Genomic DNA, 13,071 nt, shown 5'->3' with positions numbered 1-13,071 from the left:
CACATCCTGCTTGAGGTCGCTCTTTCTATAATTAGTACGATCAATTTTATTGTACTATTACCTTTATTACATATTTAAGACGATGGCAATGTTGTCAAATATGCCACCTACCGTTTCCAATTTGCAGAAATAAGAATTTTAAGCTGACAATAGTAAACATTAAAACATTCTTTTTTTTTTGCTTTCAGTTTCGCTGCTTTATTTTCTGACGTCATTTAATTTGTTGTACACAAAAGCTTGTGGTTCCATCGTGCTCCAATGGATCGCAACTCCATGTGGAGTTGGTTTTAGTGGCTGCATATATTGGAAGTTGTACAATATTTTCCTATTCATCTCTATGGCAAGTGCGGTAAATGCAGGCGAAATGAATAAAATTTTAAGAGAAATAATTTTAAATTTTTCTGCAAAATGTTTTTGTTGCTGCCACTGCTTGTGCTGCATTGCCATTTAGCAATTTCACGCTCTATTTGCTTTGTTTGTTATAACTTTGTTGTTAGTGTTTGTTTTTGTTTGGTTGTTTGCACTTTGCCACCAGCTAAAGGCCTGTGGCTGATTGCTTTATAGCAGAGTTTTTTTTTCGATATTTCTATTATACTTTTTGCACTTTTTTGCTGTACATACCTGTGCATTTATGTGCCTTTTCTGCATCTCGCATGTGTGACAAAATAAATAGAATTTTTTCAGCTGGTAATTCCTGGAAGTTTTAAACGTTAGCCTTCCTTTTCCACTCTCTATTTCACTAAAAAAAAAAACAAGTAAACCATTTTGAAAGCTTGTCCAAAGCTTCTTGATCAGTAGTGTGTTCCTAAAGTACTCGGGCATACGTACATACATATATGTAGCTGCCAGATGTTTTTTATTTGTTAAGCCACATTGATTGGCAGCTTCAATATAGCACTAATTGAGTTTTTAATTGTTGTAAAAACAAATAAACAAAAACCAAAATTTTCCATTTATGTGCTAAGTGCATAAAATATACATACTTTGCATTTCATCTCTCTTTATTTTAATTTAAAATTTCTCAGAACTTTCGTCAGACTTTTTTTTTTTGGTGGGGCTTACTTAGTTTACCTTGAGTTCTTTTATTAAGCATTTCGAATTACCAGTTGAAATTCATGAAAACTCATTTTCGGTATGGAAACTTTGAATAAAATCTCAAAGGTTAGGTATTGGTAGATATAAATGACCTAGTTATTTTGAATTCTGTCTGTGTTAAGTATTGCATTGTGGCAAGCTTTACTAGAAGGGAGGTAGGTGCTCATCTCGTTCTGAAGAATTGCACAATCAACATTTTAGATTGTAGAGAGCTGTTGCCGCTGTCTGACGACCATCAGCTCTCAGGCGAACTAGATGCTGATGGCCATCAGTGACTGGGCTGCATATTTAAGAGAGTCAGCGTTAATGCGGAAAATACCGGCCGAGTAAATAGAAGATTCTAGCCTGGAACGGACCTGACGAAAAATGACACTGAAGATGGCACAACGCCGAAACCGGTTTGTCTGCAAACCAAACTTGACAAGGGATGACGGAAATTCGTTCCAAAATAAATCATCTTACCACCCTGTCGGAAAAATCAACCAACACCAAGACCTAAATATTCACTATCGTTGTATGTAATGTTATTCTGCGGTGGTAAACAGCGACAATTGAAAAGTCATTCCAAATAAGCAGGGACCAAGGAAATAAGCACGAAAAAAAATCCATTTTAAGGGCTTAGATAAGCTCTATAACATTGGTAAATATGTTCGCTAAACAAAAAAAAAGTACAGTTTAATGTTTTGTTTTTTATTCAGTTCATTTCAATGATTGATAAATTTCAATGGACATACATACAAGTGTTGCTTGTTATTCTCAAATAATGGAGATCTGCATTGGTCGTTTAAACTTTTTTTTTAAATATTCGTTATTCTCCATTTGAGATAAATTATGTAGGAAAGGAAAGTAAATACATAAATCCGCAAAGTGGGAGGATAAATGTTAAGTCTCTAGTTGCACATATCGATAGTCCTCTGCAATATCGGCACAACTCAAAATTCAAAAACTCAAAACACTATTTACCGCTAACTATCTTATGTCTCTAATCGTTGTCTAATCCACGTTTTGTCTTTACTAAAGTAGTGGGAAGAGTTTTTATTTTTTGAATTGTGTCTTTATTGCAGAGGACCATCGATATGTATGTACTCTCCTTTCGAATACCGTTGAAATTTGGAAAGAGGCAATATAAAAGCTAGCTTATAAATACTAAAAAATAAACATTTGCTTAGGTCTTGAAGTGGTGAGTGAGGAGGGACACACATTTCTGTCACTTCGGATCACCGGATTGGCTCTGTTTGGAGGAAGAATATTGCATTCATTGCGCGGATGCATGGACAATTAAACTTTTGATGGGGCGGCGGATTGAGTGTTTCTACGGAAGATGTGAACGCATTTGCGCTTTTACTATATAACATTTGGTATAAATGCACGGAAACGCTCAAGCTCTGAAAATTCATAACGCGGATCGCGATGCTGGTAGTAGATGAATAGAAAAAGCCTCGTCTGCAATGGAAAGACCAGATGCAGAAGGTCATGGCTTTACTTGTAATCTCCAATTGGTTGCAGTTGGCATAGAAAAGAAACGGATTTTGTGCCTTATTGGAACCGACCAGAAAACACTTACAGCACCAAGAAGAAGATTCAAAAAAGCTAAACCTTTTACTAGTATAAATGTATTTGTTTGAATTATGTATATGTGTATGTGCAATAGCTTACTAAATCTTCTAATTCAAATTGGCCTTTAATTTGAGCTTGTCCTGACAATCTGTGGCCTGGTTTTCTTTGCTCCCTTTGCTTTCATTTTCTTTGAATACTCATGTTATGGTTAGAAAAGCTGGCAACTTGCAACTTCTTCGTAACCATAATAGCACTCACTTCTCTAATACACCTTTTTTATATATCCATTAGCACCTTTACCTCTTTTATATGCTTCGTCTCTTTACAACTTGATATATTATAAATCGCTAATTTCTATCCGTTATTTCCGGATACGTTGCTCTTAAACCTACATATGTACATAAGGGTTGTCCAAAAATGCATGTGAGAAAGTAAAGTCGGAATTTTTATGCTCTCTATATGTATATGCTCTGTTCTATACTGAAAATAAATTTCCCAAATTTTTCTATTTTGAAATCAAGAAATATTAATTTTAGGTCGCTCAAAACGCTCAAAATTTTCCATGTATGTATTTGATATGGGAAAAAAACACTTTTCTTAAAAATGGTATAGAATTCTAGAAAATCAATATTTTTCGATAAGAAAACTGTGTTCCTCTTCGATATTCCCAATAAAAATACCCAATTATTTATTTAAAAAATGTTTCATTGTAACTATATTTTATTGATCCACTAAAACCCCCGAAAAATGCCAAAAAAAAAAATGCAATGGGGGGATAAATAAAAACTCTTTAGTACTAGCAAATGGTTAAACAAACAATTTGGTATTGTTATTGGAAGTCTCCTGAAGAGAACCAGAGTTTTCCGATCGAATTATATTGTTTTTAAAGAATGCTATACCATTTCTCCGAAAAATTGTTTTTTTTTATAAAATACATGGACAACTTTTTTGATTTTTTTTCTATATATACACTTTCTAGGGGGTAAGAGCATTAAGATTCCGCCTTTACTTATTTTGGACCACCCCAATGTACATACATGCATATGTATAAAATAAATACTTGCATACGTATGTATATAGTTTACGTTTGTTTATGAGAGTAGCTTTTACGACAATGAAAAACATTATTTGTGTCCACCGCATAGCGTTAATATGCAAACAAAAGTTATACGTTTGTATAAAGTTAAGACAATAGTAAAACCAAAACTCATAAACAAATTGATGACACAATAAGGTAAAAAGGTAGATACATATGTAGTTAGATAGTTTATGACTGGACTCTAAATGTTTGAATGGAAATTTTGTGAATGAAAATCCCTTCAACGAAGAATGTGTTTGTGTTATTATGTATGTACGTATGTAACTGATGACCCTTTAGGAAAAGCGCCATGTAGCACAATTCTGTCTAAGCACAAGTATGTATAAATACATACACATATAAATACAGCACAAGACCTCAGTCGAATGAAACCACGAAGTTTCTTACTGATCGAAGAAGATCTATTAATCGAATAGATTTCTGTTACAATAGACCTTAAGCAGGTAATCTATAAGAACGACAATAATCCTGCACTGTTCTAATACATATCTATCGTTTAGAATTTTTCTGTGAAAATGTAGTGTCCAAGTGCAAACTAATTGGATATTTCGAAAACTCCAAAGAAGTATGTATATGCACTCTTTGTTGGTGGCACAACACATACGCTTATGCATATGTACAATACATTTGTATTTACATACATATATACGTATGTTCGTAAAGATGACTTAGTAAATATTTGCACTATAATGTACGCTTTACTATTTTTTGTATCCAGTACACACCAGCAATCATTCTGGTTTTAACTCTCCTACCTACGTACATACCTTCCTTCATACATACACTGCCGCCCACTTGAATAGCACCCCATTTTGATACTCAGCATTGACAGCTTTGCTCTTGCTTATTTCATGTTCCCAAAGTAGCATATTCTATAACAAAAACCATGTCAATCAAATTCTCGACACTAATACAAAGTTTAGCGTAATAATTTAACAAATTTTCATCAAAACTTCAAACATTATTAAATATTTTTTAGAACCTTTTGCGTATGCAGTTTGCAGTCTATAAAATTTTAATGGAATAATCTGCAAGTTTTATACAAAAAAAAAATCGCGTTGAGTTTCAAATGTATTTATGTATTTAAACGAAGATATGGAATAAATATTTATAGTAAACAATTTTTATGTGGAGGAAAATGCGCCACATCCTCGGCAAACAAATTCGCGAAAATCAAAGCAATTTTTTAGAAACTTGGAACTTGCATCTTATTATACTTAAATTGAATAAATCATAAAGCTGTATACCCATTTTTTAAAAGGTTAAAATGTTTATGAAAATGTGTTAAATTATTATTATAAATTTTGTATAAAATTTGAAAACGGAATTAACATGGTTTTTGTTATAGAATATGCTATATATTTATAAAAAATGTATGAATATTAAATAAACAAAAGGAAAACTATCATTCATGTGGCAGGCACTGTATGTAAGTTTGTATGTAACTTGACACTAATTCACCCAAATTGTACTTAGATTTTTCTATTTTAAAGCTCTTTCAATTGCCTACGATCCTGAGTATCTTTGGTTGATAAAAACAAATTCCAAACAATAAATTTTAAGCATTAAATAAGAAAATTGAATATTTTTTCTACTTTTTTCTCAGATTTATTTTAATTTCTCAAGAAGTTTTGATTATAGGGAAAAATAAATGACCCGATGGCACCATTCAGCGACTTCATAAACATATATTTCTACAAAATCTACCCTTGCAATCTCCTTGAACACTTTCTTAAATATTAGAGCCAACAAATTTACAAAACGGAGACTCGCAAGGGGTTAATATTTCAATTTCGCAACCAGACTTGGTCAGGTGAGTTTTTACAAGTATTCGAAAGTTTTTAGCTATCGACCTCAAAAAATAATGACATTGAGTAAAATCGGGTCAGTCTAACATACATATCTATGAATGTATCCCCGCTCTATTGAGTAGGGCTGTTACTTTAGCTAAACTTCCTTTATTCGGTTCCTGTCGTTGGCAAAAACTGAATTGCAAACTTCCCTTTTCGCACACAAAGCGAGCACATCAGCTCACAAATTTATAGGAAAGTGTTCTAATATGCAAACATATACTACATACATATCTATATATATTAGCACATTTCGTTCGACATTATTAGTTGAAAACTCTTTGTTGTTGCATGAAAATTTGCAACTACATACCAACAATGGATTGTAGCCTGGCTGTGTCATAGCGACAAAACAGCAAGAAATAGCCCAAGAGGTGTATTGTCATTGTACTCATCAGTGTTTGCTAGAACGTAACGGTAAAGCTAATGTCGATAAGAAAAACTCAAACAAATAAATGAAGTTTATGCAGCAAGCCCCGTAAACAGTTTTCTTGCTGCGTTGCACAGTGGTACAATCCCATACATTTCTTGGAAAAAAATTGGAGTCGCTGTAGAACTTTAATTTTCCGTATGCAAAATTTATGGCCATAAATTAAGAAAAAAAAACGAAAAATTGGCGAGATCGATTTATACCTCCAATAAAGGCCTAAACTCAATAACGCTTAAAAAATGCCATAAAATGCGTACCGGTGAATATATGACACCGTAATTTCGACCACATGTTTATAATAATGTTGTATGCGGGGTTGCAACTTTGGTAAATTTTTACCAAAATTGTTAGAAAAAGTTAGGTTGGTAAAAAGGTAAACTTTTGTTAATTTTGGTAGATTTTTGTTAATAATACTACTTAACACTGTTTAAAAATGCGGCTATAAATCGAGTATATTTTTGTTTATTTTGAAAATTTTTCGGTAAATTTACACGATGAATATGTATTTTTCTCGTTTACATATTATCGTGTGTAGAAATCCTTTTTTTAGCGGCTTTACACAATTCTACGGGTGAAATCAAACAGCAGATGTGTATTTTGTAGCTTTTACAGCAGCTACATTACACTCTAAAAGGTTCGAAATTTAAACAAACTATTCGTTAAATAATCGAGCATGTAATTTCGCGAATAATAAGGTAGGAAATGAGTAACCTACCTTTTAGCTAGGAAATCTACACAATTTTTTTTTTAAGTGTATTATAACTATCGATTTATTTTGATGCATACCTCCCATGCAAACTTCACTTCAAAAAAGTCTTAAAAGTTTTTATCCATAAAAAGTGTCAACGTCGACATTGCTTATATTTATTTAATTGATAAGGTAAACCAAATATTGCAATATGGGTAACTGAAGAGGTTTAGGAAAGGTTACTGCCGAAAATCTTTTTTAGGAGGGTTGCCACCTGTTTGGAAAAATTTATTTAATGAAATTGATAAAAGAAATGAAATATTATTAGTGCGGGTTTCAAACAACACGAAAATACTTTTAAGGCGCAGTGAAGCACGCCGGGTATTTGCTAGTTTTGTATAAAATTGTCAAATATGTAAAAAGTTATATTGAATATTCCTTATTCAAATATTACTTTATAAGCAAAACCATCCAAATATAAAAATTGAATGTTAAAAAAATTTATTAATTTTTTTGCGCCTAAAACCCACTGTGCATCCCACAAACACAAATTGTAATTAGGCGGATACGGAAATGACGTGCTATTGCATGTTGCAAGCTGCAAAGTTGTAAAAGTTCATGCTGAAAAATAATTTTTAAGTAGCAAATTCATTGATTTCATCCGGTTACGGTGTTTTATGAACGTACATACATACATACAAATGCACTACATACGTAAATATGTGTGTAAATATGTATACTGGTTATGTTAGGTAGGTACAAATAGGAAGTGAATGGGTTCTGTTTAGTTTCAAAATACATATACGTAAATATACTTAGGGTGTGCAAGTTTACATACACGTCTCAGTTTTTCAAATAATTGAAGGAAATCTTTCTTCACATATAAATTCACATATAGATTCTGACCCACCCATGAGAAAATTATTTACCTTTTTGAAAGGTTTTTGGAAAATATGCAACGTTTATAAAAGCTAAAACTTGTCCTTCATTACGTTAGTGCGCGCTCCCGGTTTGTGCTTTTAACCACATTATTGTTTACCAATTTGAAGGCACCACATGGTTAAGGAAGCGCTTACGACTTGTTTTTTGTTTGACTATGTCCATATCATAATATGAAAACAGTTTGTATATTTAGCGACTTTCAGAACAAAGAATATTTTTCCTTAAGTTCCTCAAAATAGGTATTTCAGTAATGACTTCTTTATTCGGCGCAAATCTCCCACCACCGAGCCAGTTCTACAGATAAACAAAAAAAAAACGCAGCTTCGTAGTCTGGATAAAATGCTGGGTAATGGAGAGATACGTGACCTAACTCATGCATTGGGACTGCGCCTGTGTACGTCCGTGCGTTTTTTTCTTCGCCAATGCTGTAATTTTTGCTTCGAATCAATGTCGAATATTGTACACACATCAGAAAAACATTTTCCGATGATCGGTTTACACTTTTTCCAGGTATTCGACGTGAGTTAAACCGCTTGCATACCAAAAAAGCTGTCGTCATGACCCACTCTCGCCTTCTTTGCTGTAAGTTGAACTGGCACAGCTTTTACTGTTTCGTTGTCTCTTTATTTCGTTTACGTTTATTAAAAAATGCATAAACTCATCCGAACTGCAAGTGAACATCGGCAAATCCTTGTTTAAAGTTGTCACTTGAGTACGAGTGTAAACAATGATGACATCCATCCCTCGGAAAGATTTTTAAGTCCAAATATTCATGTAAAAAACAATGTATATGCATAGTTAAGATGTCCACGGCCTGATCAACCTCAGACACTTTCATTCCCCGATCCTCAAATATCATCCCATTAAAATTTATCGACGATTTCTGGCGTGACGAACTCTATCTCTAAGCCACTTATAAAGCGTTGTAATTAATACTTATTAAGGTTGCTTTTGGTAATGATTTTTTATGCACAAAATAATGCTTGATGAGCGCACGAAATTCAAGAACACATTCATTTAACTCTTTAAATTATTTAATACGAGCATAACTACTATGCTGGTTGAGGCTGATCTATTTGTAAGATTTCTTTTTGTTCAAAAACTGGAATGCTTTTTATCCTACAAGAAGACACAGAATGCACATGACAATTAAACTCAGACAAGAACTATAGTATTAATAATGTATTCTATAGTTACTTCACTACTATATAAAGTTGGCAAGGAGCTTTATACTTTCGTCCAATATTCATAACGTGAAGCGTAATGATTCGTGAAAAGTCTACTCAGTTAATTTCGTGCTCAATATAAAAACACACAAACATAGTCTAATGAATTACCTTCTCATTTTCGAAATAGGCGTGCGTGTAATTGACTGCGTGACCTGCTCACATTTTGTCGCATAGTACTTCTCATTAGTTAATAAAAAATTATGTACAAATGCAGTGATGATGCTTATCAGTTACAACAATACTAAAAGCGAGTATTAAAATTAACGAGTGCTCTGACGAGGCGTAAAGGCTTACAGGACGAAAAGTTATTGCGCAACAACATTATATGTTCGTATAATAGCATTAAGGGATCAATATGTACGTCATTTCTGATTGCTAAGATTTTACTTGTAAAAATTATTATTTTTAATATGTTCATATCGCTGAGCTACATATACATATGTACATATGTACATGGAAGTGCGTACTGAAACTCCAATATATTTCAGAAATAATTCAGAAATTTTACTATTACATATATGTATATATGTTCTATATATAGAAATATGTACATATGTATGTACATATATAAAGAACACTTAATAACTACAATAAAAACAACCATATCACAAAAATATTAATACTGCCTTATCCTGAGTTTCGCCTGAGGAAAAATTCACCAGAAAATTTGTCATCCGCCCATAGTAAAACCATGGAAATCAAATGTTAAAAGTGAATAGGTTCGGAGGAAATGAAGCTCATGATAAGGCTGATAATCAACTGCGAAAGGCAATCGATTGCCCTTTACCAGAAAATGCTGTTGTGTTTTCTTTCAAATGTATCTCCTCCCTCCCCAGTTTAACTCCTCTACCTGCTGGTAACACACATGCATATGTACGTACATATATATGTACTTGGTAGTTTGCTACCAACATTTGCTGCTCCGGGCAAGGTTGTCTATCAGACTGTTACTGCCATGGTTTGTCGTTGATTGCTTTTGTTGCCATAACAATGGCAATGCTAGGCGGAAGAAGTAGCAACAAAGGAAGTGTTATTTATATGAACAAAACGCCGATATCTATGCCAGAAATAACATGATATAGAATATAGGCAGCAGAAAGTACGCAAAGCGAACGATAGCATCCCAGCCAGCGTAAAATCCGAAAATCGATCCGAAAAAGGAAAAAAGTGAAGATGAAATTCGGATTTTTGTACGCTTACCGATTCCGTTGTCGGATACTTTGACGATCCGTATTCCCACTAAAGTGCGCCGCAGAAACGTATGTACAGACAAGTACCGAAAATTGTTGTGAAACGGAGAGGTTTTTGACTGTTTCTGAATTTTGCCGGATGGAATTTTTCGTTCAATATGCTTTTCTTCTGCACTTCACAGATTCTTTTTCGTGGTTAAAAAAAAGCTAAATATCAAGGATGCGCCTGGCGGAATTTGAAACCGGGCTCTTCTGGAAGCTAACAAATAGCGGCACGCTCCTCTGCATCATCGTTTTCGAACATTCTACGAATACGAAAATGAATGATAACTGTAGTCGTGTTCCATTCGTTTCCGGATACAAAAACCGGCGTTACTTTTTTGGACGTTCTTGGATACGTAAATGAACTAAAATTGTAGTCGTTTTCTGTTCGTTTCCGGATACGGAAAATTTTACGAGACCGCACTGTCGGTAACATTGAATGTTGGTATAGATATTACAAATATCAAAAAGAAAAACTAAGGGGGTGCCCCTTTTTCTAGGATGAAATTTTTTTCTCCATACAAAAATTGGACCACTCTAATATATGTGTGTAATGTGAATTTAAACATTTCCTGGGCATACTGCCACTTATGTATGTATATAGGTAAATGTATGCAAACATATAAAGCATACAAATACACCTTTATAGCGACAATAGTCAAACGTTTGTCCTAGGTTTGTCCTACTGCGAATAAATTAAATAAAAAAAGTCCTTAAATTAATGTCAGAATTTCTTGTGAACCTGCAGGTGCCGCAGAATGTGGAGTATTTCTCATATTTGACTTCTAGTTCTTTGTTTATGGCCATATCTCTATTGCTGTTGCTACTTACTATCTTTGATAATATGCTGGTGGGTAGCTGACAGTCTGTTGACGGTCAGCACAAAGAAAGAGAAAATAGAATTCCTTGGTAGAGAAATGCGTACTTTCATTAAGCTATCCACGCGGGTGGTAGTTTTAAAATAATATTTTATTATTTAGCTTGAAATACAGTAATATTGCGAATAAATTTAAAAATAAAAAGTCTTCCATAGTATGTATATGTATGTGCAACATTAGTAAGGAATTTTCTATACTGTCGCCGCAGCGGTAAAATCTTCTAACTTGTTTTAGTAAAATATAACAGTAATATAATATATAAAAACCATCATTAAGTAGATAATAACTATACACTAGAAGCGCCTTTGTTTTTCCTGGCCTTAAACGTGTAACAATTCAATATTTTACCGAAGTAAAGTAATAGATGTAATCCTAAATAGTAAAAACTTGACATGTGCTCTTATTTTACTCTGGAAAGATGGAATAATTGCCACGCCCTCCACTCTTGTGGGCGGAAACATTAAATTTCATCCGATTTCGATGAAATTTAGTTTGTAGTCTTTATTTTATTAGAAAATCCCAAATATAAAATATGGGGAGATCACTATAACATCCAAAACTGACAAAAAATGTCGGCGGAGTCATTAATTGTGATGGAATTTTTTTTGCGTGAATGATATGAAATTTTGTATTTATGACTTTTACTCTACCCTCTCTAGTCCCAACCAGGGTTTTTTGATCAACTTTCACCATGAAATTTTTCAACCTGCCTCCATATAGCCGAAACACTGTGTCATTAAGCTCAACTAACAGTAGGCCCGGGAAACGTTTTGTTTTGACGAGGTTGAACCAAAGCGAGAAGGGTGTTTAGTGTATTTAAGGGGACATATGAAGAAGTGGTTAGTATCATGCTGGGAAGTTTCGCATGCCGAACTCAGTCGGGGACAAGTGGGTGCTTAAAACGTTACAATATCCAGACCGCATATTTCGGTGATAGGTGTGGGTTGAACTCCATTATCGACATTCATTCGGCGAGATGTGGTGAGGGTGCTGATGGTCTCTGTGTTAATGTCGTCGAGTGAAGTGGTTGTTGTGCGTAGCTCTGGACCTCGTCTTTTAGTTCATATAGATGTATTCTTAGCGCAAGTTTTAAGTAATGCCACCTGGTTCCTGCGTGGTGGCTTAAGTCGGTATCAGCTGCCGAGAAACTGTTTGGTCAGCTTTATGTTGTGCTCCAATACTGGGGTGACCTGCGCCTCGCCAAGTAGAGGATTTTCTGACAACATCAGAAATCACTTTGTAAACAGCTGTCCGGACTGTTGTGGCGTGTCTGCAGCTTCGTCCACTGATCAAACTGACCACAGCGTTACCTTACCTTTTCTTTTGCTGCTTCCAGCCAGCAACTTGACAATTTTTTTTAAGACATCTTTCAAAAGTATAACCTAGAAATTTCGGATTGTTCACAGTCGGAATTCGTATGCTATTGACGCGAACTTCCAGCTACAGCTTGGCATCTTTCGCTCAGGTGGCTGTGCTAAAGCACTAAAAGCCACTTCCTCTAAACTAGCGGCACGCAAAAATTTATTCTAAAACAAAACATTTAAAATCTCGTATTCTCTTTCATGCAATAAGTTAAATTAATTTGTAGTTGCTTTAAATTATTGCTCTATTTTCCCTCACTTGATGTGCAGCATTTTTTCATTCTTCATCCAGTCCAGATTCCAACATCAATTGCAACAATGCAGCTTTTCAATTTGACTCGCATACATCAAAGTTGTCATTTGTGCGTGACAGTTGACGAACTGCAGAGGTTAGTAATGTGCGCACGTATGCATGCATGCACACATGCACATATCTACATACCATAATTGTTGTAAAGTTGACCCACCATCAATACGTAGTACTAGTTGCTGTTGCAAGATGCAAGCATTCCACATTGCAAAATATGAGACCACTTATCCACATTGGCTGTGAGAGCGTTCGTTTTGAGGCCTACGTAGCCAGAAAGTTAAAATACTTTGCCTGATTGCATGCCTGCAACAAAAAAAAAAGTCTGCTTGTATGTGATTGAGTGTACTTGCAACATAAAATAGCGTAAATTGAAGTGCGTGGCAAGTGGGCATCTTTAGCT

The sequence above is a fragment of the Rhagoletis pomonella genome, unplaced genomic scaffold (assembly GCF_013731165.1).
Source record: "Rhagoletis pomonella isolate Grant_MI unplaced genomic scaffold, Rhpom_1.0 Rhpom_scaffold_00002, whole genome shotgun sequence".
NCBI classification, from domain to species: domain Eukaryota; kingdom Metazoa; phylum Arthropoda; class Insecta; order Diptera; family Tephritidae; genus Rhagoletis; species Rhagoletis pomonella.
This window is presented reverse-complemented; position numbering follows the sequence as displayed.